Raw genomic sequence first — 4,422 nt, forward strand, 5'->3', positions numbered from 1 at the left:
AACACTTTGATTCTTAGCCCTGTCCTTGGGCTGTGGTGTTGCCTCAGTATCCCTCAGCATGTTTCACTATGAATTTTTTCAGTTGTCCCTTGAACCACACAGTTTTAGCCCACTTTTTTCTTCATGCCTCATCATGAGTGAGGAGAAAAACAGTGACCCGTGTCCCAACATTTCTCCCTGGGAAACTCCCCATATGGGCTTCCACAAAAGAAAAGTATTGCCAATAATTGCCAATTCCGTCACATGGCATTACCCCATCTGCTTTTGCTGAAGTCAGTGGAATTTTCTCCGGATTTCAGCAGCACAAGATGGGGTTTTTTTGTTGTTGTTGTTTTGGGGTTTTTTAATAGGAAAAATCCTCATGGATAAATGAGCTCCAGCTGATGGGGCACCTGCAGTAGCTGTCACTGTGCTGCAGGGGGGAACCTTTGGCTGCTGATGCACTGGCGGCTGCGGCAAGCTGGAACAGGCACTGCGAGTCAACTTTGGCCGAAATGCCCGCAGGAAGAGCCCTGGTGATTTGTGTCGCGGTTTTAATTTTATTTCAGCTTCTGGGGTTTTTCCTTAGCTTTAAACAGTTTAGGAAAAAGATTCCTAAAAATTAAAATAATTTTTAAAAAGACAGAAAGAATCTGGCATTTGGGGTAAGGTAGCCAAAACTGTTCCTTCAGATCACATCATTTTTGTCCCTAACCAATGTCACTGGAAACACCCAAATGGAACACCTGAGTCCGCCGCATCGACACACAGTCAGCTTGTCACTGCAGATGGAGAAGTCCAGCAGAAAATGTAAAATTCTGGCTCCTAATGGAGTGCAGCAAAGCACAGGGAACACAAAAGGCTTATGTAACAGTGGCACACCCCTCTCACGGCAGCCAGGTGTGTGTCCCAGTCCGGGGAGCACTTGGCACGGGCAGAGCTCTGGATTGAATCCCAGCAGCTCCCGATGGGAGTTAAGCTCAGTGCCGAGCCAGCCCCAGGCTGCTGCTCTGAGTGGCCGTGGGTGGCCACACATCCCCCAGGACCATTCTGAGGACACACACAGCTCCCGGGATGAGGAGCTGAGGCACGACAGTGCGACACCGAGCATCGATTTGTTGATGGAGATCTCAGGGGAAACTGCTGAGCCGAGAAAAACAAATTGATGGCGACTCCATCCTCGGCAGCCAAACGCTCTTCGGTTTTGGCTTAGATTTATCAGGTGCCTGACCGAGCTTGTGCTAAGCCTGAGCACAAGCCAGCCGTGTTTACCAGGCCGGTGGCAGGCAGGAAGGAGCACTGTGCCAGCCCAAAGCCTGTGGACAGAGCAGGAGCAGTGGGACCTGGAGCTCTGGCTCAGCCCCACGTGCTGGCAGCATCCGCCTCTCGTGATACAGCTTTCGGGCAAATAATTAAGTTTTGTTGTTTTTTGGGGTTTTTTTAATGAGACAAGAAAAAGTCTCTCAACTAAAATGTCCACTGTGCTGTTTAAAATTTTATTTAAACATTTCCCACTGCTTTTTGATTATTTATCCCTCGCACTGAGATTTTTTTGAAAAACAATTCTCCACTTCAGACCCTACAAACATTTTCCTATAAGGACCTCTATGAGGAAGGGGCTGGCTGATCATTTGCAAGAATGTTGATCCCTGGGGCTGTTTCCAGCACTGCTGGGTAATGCTCCAGGAGACTTCAATAATTCACCCCCAAGCTGTGCATGCCCTCAGTCACACTGAATTTTTGAGAATCACATCAGTGTGGAACTGCACGCCAGGCGCACGATGCCCTGCCCGGGTCAGCAGGAGGCAAGTGTGAGCACACACCTATGGGCAAGTCACAAGTGGAAATGAAAGTTAGAAAAATGCAAAAGCAGTTAAATATGGGTGAGCAAATTCCTCTTTTTTTTCAAGGACGGAGGGGAATTGTTTGACTTTAATTTGCAGCAACAATCACGCTTCAGATCTCCATTGCACTGCCAATGCAAGTGTTCTCAGAGGAACCCAGGAAGACTTCTGCATATAAGGGAGAAGGAGATGTCTCAAGACAAAATAAAAAAAATCTCAGAACAAGGCCACCTCAACTACAACACTAAGTGGAAGTTAAGCGGATGATTGAAAGACTGGACTTCTCCAGAAGCACATTTTCCTGTTCCTGATATGACAAGCAAAGGGTGGGTTCAGTTCAGCAGCAGCTGAGCTGCTGTACAGTAAAACTCACTGGTGAATGAGCTACTTTAAAAGCAACAGAACTTTGTCCTCTTGGTGGCCCAGTTTCTCTGGTGTCTCCAAAATGTTTGTCTATAAATGGGAAATGACTAACTGGCCTGTGCAGAAACGAAGGCAATTGAAGTTCCAGCTTTGGGAAGCTGCCCATGGCGTCAGACAGACGGGGCTGGAGAAGCCCCATGAGAGCAGAGGCTGAAGACAGCAGAGGGAATGCAGCTCCAGCCTCACCACTGCAGGTGGCTCAAGGAGTTCAGCTTCTGACATCTGCTTCAGCCCCCTGGGAGCCCTGAGAGAAAACCTGAATGTCAAATCCCACTGTTCTGACCTTGCCTCCCCTCTCCCCTCGCCACCATCCTAACACTTCTGCTAAAAACACACTCAAGTCTCTCAGAGCACAAACCAAGCATCAGAAAACCTGTCCATTCTTCCCCAGACAACAAAACACTGGAAGTGGCAGTGCCAACGAGGCTCCCCTTGCCTTTACAGCTCCACGTGCTGTCAACTCTGAAACCTAATGATTGTGCTAACACAGCACCTACCTTTGGCTTGCTTTCAGGGACCATTGCATTGCTGCCAACTGCAGTGGGCTTGTGCTACTATCCCATACTCCTTCCACAAAGCCCCAGGCCCTCAGAGGGAGCATCCAGTTTACTGCTAATGTTTGCTATGACACAGCCACTGCTGCATGCCACGGTCTGAAAGGTCACCTCTGACACAGGACAAACTACAGCCCACACAACATAACCTTGTCTCACTCACCAAGAGTAGTCCAGACACTGGGAACAACAGATCAGCACCCTCTGGAAGACCATGGATGCCAGCTCTAAGTTAAGCAAAGCTGCTTTTATTCGATACAAGCAAAGACCTTGAACTTTTATCAGGCACTTATCACCAAGACAACCAAGAAAGGCGCTTGAACCCCGGCCAGTATGTTTTTCTTTCTGCTTCACAGAATACATGAATTGCAAGAGCAGGCTGTCTCCAGGAGCATTTGTGCCTCAGAGACAGCAGCCAGGTTTCCAGGGTAAACTCAAATGAACTCTTACATCTCTTGTGGGTTTAACCAAAACACAAGTCTAAGAGATCTCAAATGCTGACATCATTTTAAAAACCCAATCCCACAGTATTACCTCTCCCAAGCACAGACTTTACTCCAAGGCTTACTTCCCTTTCTCACACTGGTATATTATCCCAGACCCACTTTCTTCAGTGGTTTAATGTGAAACACCTGGCTGTAAACCAGGACACAGGCACTTCTTATTCTGCCATCTCCACTTCGGGGGCAGGAGAGTGGGGCTAGAGGTTGACAGCAATAGAGCAGAGATGGGAAAAGGTGAGCCTGAGTAATTTTGTCTGCCTCCTGCAAAGCTTCTTAGCGTGACTGAAATTCCCACTCGTGCTGTTGGGCACTTCAGCAGGTGCTGCTGTGCCCAGCTCTGAGTGAGCTGCTGAGCAGCAGCCCTCCAAGAGCCACAGAACAGCCCCCACTGCTGACAGACCATGTTGGCAAGCGTGGGGTACACAGATGGGATGGGTGGCCAGGATGGGCTCTGCCCACAGAGCTGCAGAAAAGTCTGAAGGAGCCCAAGACCTTTGTCCAAGTGTGCTTCACACCTTTCTGCAGTAAAAAAACCTGTATATGCTCCAAACACTCTGCCTCAACGGTGGCTGCTCCATTGTGGGCAGCTCTGCTGTGGAGATGGAAGGCAGTGGGTGAGCCCAGTCAGCCTGTCCTGGTCCTGGTATCCAAGCAGGACTATAGGAGAGGTCCAGGGAGCAGAGCCAAAGGGGAGGAGACCACTGGGGCCCCCGCATGGCTCAGGTGGTGGCAGGCAGCAAGCTGACCTTAGTGCAGTGCTTAGCTGCTGAGTTCAGTTGTTTCTTAGCTAAACTATTTATCTGTGGCTAGTTTTTGCCACATATCTCATCTCCCAATTACTTTACATCATCTCTTAAGATCTTTTTAAATTTCTGTTTTTGGGGGTGGAGGCATCAGCCCCAAAAACACCCCCATCAAAACTCTTACAACATTTTGGAAACATCAGTCCTCCTGTTGCCCTAAATTGCACATGGAGGAGTAGAGGAAAATCCTGCAAGGGAAGCTTGGACCCTAATGCCCCAGCCACTTAATAAGCCATGAGTAGACATACTAATAGACAAATCTGATCAGGCAGTTACAAAAACTTCTATGCAAAATCAGTGCTTCCAAATGGAGAGT

General features: G+C 48.6%; 1 long non-coding RNA gene across 1 annotated transcript; it reads right to left on the reverse strand.

The window, feature by feature from the left end:
• Nucleotides 1-1,454: 1,454 nt before the first annotated feature.
• LOC136363221 (uncharacterized) lies at nucleotides 1,455-2,492 on the reverse strand. Its single transcript, XR_010743934.1, has 2 exons — nucleotides 2,433-2,492; nucleotides 1,455-1,991 (listed from the first exon to the last, which is right to left on the reverse strand). It is a non-coding gene; the product is annotated as an uncharacterized lncRNA (long non-coding RNA).
• Nucleotides 2,493-4,422: the final 1,930 nt, after the last annotated feature.

The sequence above is a fragment of the Sylvia atricapilla genome, chromosome 6 (assembly GCF_009819655.1).
Source record: "Sylvia atricapilla isolate bSylAtr1 chromosome 6, bSylAtr1.pri, whole genome shotgun sequence".
NCBI lineage: Eukaryota > Metazoa > Chordata > Aves > Passeriformes > Sylviidae > Sylvia > Sylvia atricapilla.